General features: G+C 48.7%; 1 long non-coding RNA gene across 1 annotated transcript; it reads left to right on the top strand.

Annotated features, from left to right (window-relative positions):
- Positions 1–2,044: 2,044 nt before the first annotated feature.
- LOC102501304 (uncharacterized) lies at positions 2,045–8,125 on the top strand. The gene is made up of 3 exons (XR_333352.1): positions 2,045–2,115; positions 3,274–3,464; positions 7,849–8,125. It is a non-coding gene; the product is annotated as an uncharacterized LOC102501304 (long non-coding RNA).
- Positions 8,126–8,422: the final 297 nt, after the last annotated feature.

The raw sequence follows: 8,422 nt of genomic DNA, 5'->3' as shown, positions 1-8,422 counted from the left end.
AGAAGAAGGAAGTGAAGATGGAGTAAAATCATGTATTCAGAGCATCTAACAAGGATCTTGGTACATTGTGAGTCCTTGGTTCATGTTAATTTCCGACTCCTTCCTATCTCTGCTAATTAGGAAAAGAATGATTCACATGATACTCTAGCCTACCTGCTCTCAAGTAAGTTACATAGAATTATCATATCTTGTCATACATAAATATACATAAGATGAATGTTTAACATTATTAGCATAATGAGTATTCTAATTATGACACTAACATTAAAGCTGGTACCAAACATTAATCCCCAGGGAATACCAATTGCCTAGGATGTAATTATCAACCAGTGATGGGGTCCAGAAGGGACTGAACTTGTGAAATCAAGGAGCCATCACACTTTTCAAAATACAGGAGTAAATCTGTTACAATAGAGCATTCACACAGACACACACACTAGCACACCCACACATGCTACCCACACGCTGTCCCTTCCCTAGCCTGCCACTTTCCTTCCTGTCCCTTTCCTGTCCCACCACTTTCCTATCATTTCTAGGTTGTTGTTGTTGTTTTTTTAATCATGTTACTGGGATGACAGGTCAAATGAGTGCCATAAATTTAACTCATATCATTGATGGAAGATTTACAACAGGCTAGAAGCTGGCTGCATTTCTCCATGTTTCTCTAACAACAGCCCGAGGAAGGTTTTGGGGTGTAGAGAGGTTAAGTCATAGTAGTGGTAACCAAAACAAGAGTTAACACTTCTGAGTATTTTTATCAGAGGCATTTCCAGAACGATTTGTGCAGGGATTATAGTTATTATCACCCTTGTTGCACACGATGACACAAATACTTAGCCAAAGTCATACAGCTAAGCACTGGTGGAGCCAGGAGCGAAGCTGAGGCTGTCTGTTCCCAGAGCGGCGACTGGAGTGCTGAGAAACACCTCCTACCAGTCCAAGCTCAGGCAAGCCCAGGGTCAGGCAGCTGCAATTGAAACCCAGCCTTAGCAAATACCAAAGTCTACACCCTGGACAAAGTATTTCTGGCATTCAACAATTAATTTAACACAATTTCTTATGGGTTTCTAGAAAATAAAAGACACGCAGGTTCAGCCAGCTGCATAACTGAAGCAGAGAGCACTGGTGAGACATTTTCTATTAAGACAGAGTAAGGTCTGTCTCGGGTAGAGACAGTGTCCAGATTCAGGTCAATAGCTCAGAGGGGAACAAATACATGTCTATGTCTATGTCTATGTCTATGTCTATGTCTATGTCTATGTCTATGTCTATATTAACAGAGGGCAGAAAGGTGGGCAGAACATGAAACAGCTCGAGAGTCACACTGAAAGGAAACTGAAGACCTCCAACTCCATCCCGGGCCTGGTGCTGGCCTGTGACATTTCTCTGAATGAGCAAGATAAAATGGAAGGTGCAGGCTGTAAGAAGCGGTCAGGGTGGGAAAAGAATTGACTGGCTTCCTCAGGGCTCCCAGGGGTCGGTTCACCGTGGGTGTAGGTAGTTAGGAGAGAACTCCCTCTGCCCGTGGCCAAAGCATTCAGAGAGGAGATGGCCTTTGAGTCTGCGCTGGCTCCAAATCTGAGACTGTAAGAGAGTAAATCCAGAACATTCACAGGTCAGGATCACACCAGTGACCCTCTATCAGGAAGCCAACCCCTTCCCTTTCAAAGAACCCCATGCAGAGGAGCAGATGACAGCTGAGGCGGCAGAGAGAGCCAGAGTCCAGATGCCACTGGACACCCACGTCCTTGAGAACCAGTGCTAAATCAGAGACACCAGCCCAGGTCCTCGGCAGACGGGGATTTGGGTAGGTGCCCGCTGGCCCAAGTGGAAAACGATGAGCAGTGAGAAAACGGGAGACAGACAAGGCAGGTGATTTGATGAGAATCCAAGTAGGTGACAACTCAAGAGATCCAAAAATCAGTCCAGAACTTGGAGGAGAGGCAAGCGTATAGTGAGCTCCCAGGTGTTGACCAGGCAGCGGACTAATAAACCTGCAGAGTGAATACATCATAATGGGAGCCTCCTTCCAAGGGCTTCTTACCCCACTTTGCTGCTGGCAATGCGATGTACAGGGCATTCGCACTTTAGTTCAACAGCTCTCTGCTGATTTCGGTATGTAACATGGTATTTCCATTCAAAATCCTTCCAGAAAGTGGAGATGGGACGGGTGGAGGAGGGTGTCTACAAGATTAACACTCAAATGGGGCCATTAGGCAAAGCCTCTAAGGATGACAAAGACGCCTGGCAAGGGGACCAACCCCTGCCGCCTGATCACAAAGCAGAACAGGGACAGGCCATGCTGCTTGTGCAGGGTGCTTTACATTCTGATCCCACAATGCAGAGTCGTATGTTAGTGATTGTCAAGAGTCAGGTGTTAAGGGTCAGATGTTGAGGGTCAGATGTTGAGGGTGACCCATGGTGCCCCGGAGATGAGAGGGCCTGTCACAAAGGACCTAGAGACATTCAAAACACTTGTACGAAATTCTCACTGGGCTCTATGTTCCAACCTCTGAGTTTCCCTGAACTTAGAGGTTGGAACGCCAAGGCCTGGAAATGTACCCTCTAAGTGAGGACCCAGCCAGGCTTTGTCTCATCTTCAGGGCTTAAAGCCTAGTGTGTCGACACCCCCACTGGTTCCCTGCAAGGCACCTCAGGCGCCCAGGGGCAAGCGAGGCTCAGAGCTAAGGCCCGCGTGCACTCTGCATCTGCTCTGGGGAAGAACACCAGTGCGCCTCAGAAAACCATGCACTGGGCCGATTGGCTGCATGTCAGCATTGGGGACCACATGGGTCAGCGTCTGCTAGCTGGTATGTGGGCCTCCCATGGGGTCTCAAGTGAGAGAATTTTAAAGTCATGGGAGCCCAAATCGTATTTCTCTGTATAATATGTCCTGTCTTTCTCCCAATCAAATTGATCCTCCCAGCTCTTGGTCCAATCACTTATGTATTCACGTGTGCATTATCTGTTCATGTGCACTATCATGTTCTCAATATATGTTATCTGTTCAGTGCATTATCATGTATTCACATGTGCGTTCTGTTCATGTGCACTATCATGTACTCAATATATGTTATCTGTTCAGTGCATTATCACGTGTGCGTTATCTGTTCACGTGTACTATCATGTACTCATGTATGTATCTGTTCATGTACAGGATTGTGTACTCACATGTGTGTTATCTGTTCACGTGCAGGATCATGTACTCACGTGTGTTATCTGTTCATGTGTGCACTATCATGTACTCAATATGTGTGTGTGTTATCTGGACAGGGCACATCCTGCTCAGTTGGACTACTGACTCCACCCAGGCTCCAGGACCAAGCATGTCATGTGGTGTAGACACAGAACCTCACATTCCACAGGACCTGGTGAGGATTGGAGCCCATCAGAATTAAGCCTGGACCTCTGCAGGACCCACCAAAGGAGGCCTTCACTTTCTGCCAGACCCATGAGGAGGTGAGGTCAGTGCTCCTGGGGGCTACACAGCAGGCAGCCTGAGAACGAGGTAGCAGAGAAAACTGGGTCCTGATGCCACTGTGCCAACCCCACCTCTCCAGGCCCGACTGCTGGTCAGCCTCAGTAAGAGAGCTAATGAACCCCTTCCTCATTCCTTTTCATTTAAACCTGCTTGAATTAGGGCTCCCATTATTGCTTCTGGAAGGGTCCTGACTGGAAATCAGCCCACCCTCCCCCATATAACCTCTCATTTCATAAAGGCTAGAAAGACCCCATCTGCGTCGCTATGATGGACCGAAAGAAACACTACTTTGCACTTTTTTACAATGCCTTCTTGAATAAACCCTGAGCTCCTCAATCAGGCAAATGTCTAGTTTGACATTCTCTGTGCCTCCCACAGGACCTACTGTAGTGCTGAGTAGAAAGTGCACAGTCAGTAGGATTTTCTGTCCATTGTCTCCTGTAAGTTTAGATGCTCTGCTTCATTCAATAGAATTTCCCCCAAAAACAAGCTCTATCTGCCTCCTATCTTTTAAAATCAATATTCCTCAAAATAGCCCTACTCATTCATTTGGGACTCGAACCATGTTCAGCCTTGTCCAGCATCTTAACCACCACACCACCTGCTGCCCCAGTGCATACCTTCTTAAACACTTCCTATGTGATGGGCATCGGTGCTGCTGCAGATGGAGATGCTCATGGCCTGGTTGGGCAGAGGAAAGACGAAGAAACAGAAGACAAACCAAAGGGATTGTCTCCTGCGATGCTCAGTGTGAGAGAGAGCATGGCCAAGAGGCCCAAAGTCGAGACCGCCATGCCGGGCCTTTTATATACGCGAACATATATTGAAACCCATCTGTCATGGTCTCCAAGAAAATACCGCCATACAAAATTGGTCCAAAAGTAGAGGAGAAAGAAACTGCTCGGTGGCACCGTAAGTAATAAGGTGGACAGATACAGAACTGGCGACGCGCAATCAGAGGTCACATGCCCGTGGCTCCCTTCACACCTTAACTTGCACTTACAAATGTGAAGGGAAACATCCGCGTTGTATTTTCAAACGATGACAGCCCTATGACCCAGAAATGGACACTCTCAGTTTCCAGGGAGCCACGTTAAAGGATCAATAAGCTCTCGCCACTCCCTGAAATCCTATCACAAAAGATCAACAAGTACTTACGAAGCCCCGGACGAGTTTAGCAACGTGCCGGGTAACGACACTGCAAGAGTTCTGTGTTCCCAGACGGGAGCCTGGCGGCAGGGAGAGCCAGACAACTTTCACTGCTCATTAGCTGGGCACTGAGTACTACCTGACCCTTCCCATGGGATGCTGTGTGAGCGATGACAGCCTCTCCGTACAGTGACTGTGCCATCTTACCATGCATACTGCAACGGTCGCCTACCTGACACCCGTGGTCCCTGCGTTAGAGGAAGGATACACTGGCCTTTTAGGGCCCCCCAGTCCCTCCCAGTCCAGATGTTGTGGGGGGACCACAATGGATGGGGTGCCCAGGCCTGGGAGACCAGGGTATTTCATCACCTTGGACACAGTGATTGGGTCAAGAGAGGATGAGAACCAACACGGTGGATAAGAATCAGCACTCTATGACCAAAAAAAACAGGTGTAGCAGTTCGTGCCCAGAGATCACAGTTTGCAGTGCTCGGGGGGCTTCCTGGGAAACGGCTCTGCCCACCATGATAAGAATCAGCACTCTATGACCAAAAAAAAACAGGTGTAGCAGTTCATGCCCAGAGATCACAGTTTGCAGTGCTCAGGGGGCTTCCTGGGAAACAGCTCTGCCCACCACGAGACTACAGACAGCCCAGCATGCGGCCCTGTGCAGTTCTTGGCTGGAAGGGGCCTCCCCATGCTGGGAGTCCACGAGGACCCACTAGTGTGCCTGAATTCCATCTACACACTCAAAGGAAAGTTATAGTATAAAATTGTCATAGGACCAGCAGGTGGCATAGTGGTTAAGGCACAGGATTTCCGTGTGGTCAACTCTGGTTTGAGTCCCAGACCCAGCAGATTGAAACTCATGGGGCACATATACACGCATGCCCAAAATTCCAAGAAAAGAATGGAGGAGAGAGGTTGAGATATGACTTCTCCTGGGGGGGTGGGGAGGAGTGATATCTCGCTTTCTGTCTCTCTGTGTCTGTCTCTCTGGTGAACGCATGCACCCTATAGCAAAAAATCTAAAAAAATAATAATATATTTTTTTAATGCTGTCATAAGGAAAGGTGATTGAATAATATGGAACCAAAACCCCAGGTAGCAAAGGGATGAGAGAGGAGTTTCATGAAGCTAATCAGTGATGGTATGCCATTTTCCTCAGTTTCTATCCTGTGGTGAGACCTGTCAACTTTCCAAATGTGTAATTTGTTGCTATTTCTCCTTGTTCTAAATAAATGTTAACTTCCATACCTAATCATATAGCTGTAATTCCGTCTTTTTCTTTTGTTATGGAGAGAGTCAAGCTGTATCAGCTTTAGACTCCATAAAACCTGGATCCACTCCTAGCTTTAAGAAGTTCCAGCATATCCAAACTAAGTCCCAGTATTCATCATGATGCCTACAGGAACATTCCTTACTGATCAAAAGAGACACCCCCCCTCACTTTCCAGCCCTAGAATGGGAAATTACTTTTGCAATTTTGAGTAACACGTAGAGTTTAGCCTAGTAAGATTTACAAAGGCATGGAACACTGGTTCAGTAACTGCCAAGTACCCATGGGCTGTAAGAGGGTCAGATGCCGTGGTAGGTACCGGGTGCAGAAGGGAAGTGGACTTGCCCAGAGGGAAGCGTTGACGCGTCCCATACAAGATTGATGGAGGACTATAACCCTCTTCCAGGCATGGCCTCCCTCCTTAACTGACGATGACAGACCTGGTGGTGGGGTTTCTGAATGGCCCCCTCCGATCAGCATCCCCAACCTGCTGTCCCCCGAGTATGGGCATGTTCTACCCCTGAGTTCCACATGGGCCACTGGCCTGCCCTTCCTGCTGCCACACCACAGCCCAACGCTGCCCCAGCCTCCACACTGCCACTTCTTCCTCCCGCCCACAGAAAAAGCCACCAGCTGCCACACCACAGCCCAACGCTGCCCCAGCCTCCACACTACCACTTCTTCCTCCCGCCTACAGAAAAAGCCCCCTCACTGAAGCCGCCATAATCCTCCTGGCCTTGAGGGTTAATTCCACTAACCCTGCACAGACATGGAAGTTGGCTCCTGTCATCTCCCTGGGCGTTTCCAAGTCTGGGTGCTGCTGGGAAGTCCCTCCCCAGCCACACAGCCCAACGCTGCCCCAGCCTCCACACTACCACTTCTTCCTCCCGCCTACAGAAAAAGCCCCCTCACTGAAGCCGCCATAATCCTCCTGGCCTTGAGGGTTAATTCCACTAACCCTGCACAGACATGGAAGTTGGCTCCTGTCATCTCCCTGGGCGTTTCCAAGTCTGGGTGCTGCTGGGAAGTCCCTCCCCAGCCAGGGCAGAGCCATTCTCCCCTCCCTGCTCTGCCAAGTGCCCTCCTCTTCTGCCAGAGGCTATCCAGTCTCCCCACTGGGGACAAGTGGAAGAGGTCACCACCTCCTAGGTCTCTCATGTGGGTTTTCTTTTGGGCCAGTGGTCACCTCAGAATTTGACTCCTGCTAACCCACCCCCCATTTCTTTGCTTGAGAAGTAAGCCTCAAAACAGTGGATGCATAGGAACCAGGGGTGCAGCGACTCCAGGGAAGCTGGCGTAACTGAGCTACTGAGCACACTGGTGACCTGTCGCGGGACAGAGGATTGGTGAAAGCAGCTTTGTGTCACAGTGTGCTCTGCTTGCTAGTCTGCACTGGGAATATGCGGGGATGCCTTCGAGCTGTGCTCCTTGCTCTCCTGGGAGGAGTGTCCCAGCAGATCCTCTGTTGAAGAAGCTCCTTGTGGAAGCACAGAGCTGAATGGGCCATGTGCTCAAGGACAGGCAGCCACCGAGATGTGATCTAAACAATGCCATGAGGCCCAATGCCCAAATATCTCCCACTGCACCAGGCACGGCTAAAATAACCATCACAGGAGCCATGGACACCCCATCTTCCTGGTCACTGAACAAAAAGACAATGGGATCAGAAGCCACTTGTGCTTCCTCAGTCTCTGGTCCTCAGAGCTCGGGCAGGGGAGAGGGGGAGTGGGCACCTTCCCTGCAGGGAGAGACAGGAAGGCACAGACAGGAGGGTCCAACTGTGTTGCTTGGTTCCTTTCCTTTTTTCCTTTCATCTTCTCCCTCCACCATGCCCATTGCCTTGTTGCATGCAGTATTTAAGGTAGGATCAGTCCAGTCTCTACCATCGTAAGTACATGAACAGACTCAGTGAAGAATGATGGGCTGTTTTATTCCAAAGATGCAGGAAGCCTCTGACTGAGAGCAAGGACCAAGGGAGCCAGAGGAGGAAGAAGACAAGAGCCACAGAACTGACAGCCGGGGGTGGCCCAGGGGACACCCAAGACATGGCCCTGAGACACTGGAAGGAGGTAATTCTGCAAGCCAAGCTCTACCCTTTCTATAAATGAGCTGCCTCTGCAAAAGAAGCAAGATCAACCAGCCCTGCTCATGCCTGCACTCGACCCTCAACAGCTCCTGCCTGGCCCAGGTAGACACTTGATTTCACCTTCTCCTTGCACTCCCAGTTCATACTGCCTGGCAGTGACTACTGAGCAATGAAGTTCTAAAAACACTTCAGTGATTTACAAGACACTCAATAAAAATGAAATATTGTGGAGTCATCAAATATTTGTATATTTAACTATGCAATAGTTTTGAAATATAAGAAATACATATTTATTTTTGCAGGACAAAATTCTGTTAAAAGAATGTAGCATTGAGTAACTGCAAACAATCCTCAGAGCTTTGGAAATCAATAACATGCCCTCTCTCTGTTTTTCCCTTTACTAAAGAAATTTAATAATTATGTTGGT

Source organism: Tupaia chinensis, unplaced genomic scaffold (assembly GCF_000334495.1).
Source record: "Tupaia chinensis unplaced genomic scaffold, TupChi_1.0 Scaffold000045_1, whole genome shotgun sequence".
NCBI classification, from domain to species: Eukaryota; Metazoa; Chordata; class Mammalia; order Scandentia; family Tupaiidae; genus Tupaia; species Tupaia belangeri.
Note: the sequence above shows the minus strand (reverse complement) of the source record. Positions and strands in the feature narration are given on the sequence as shown.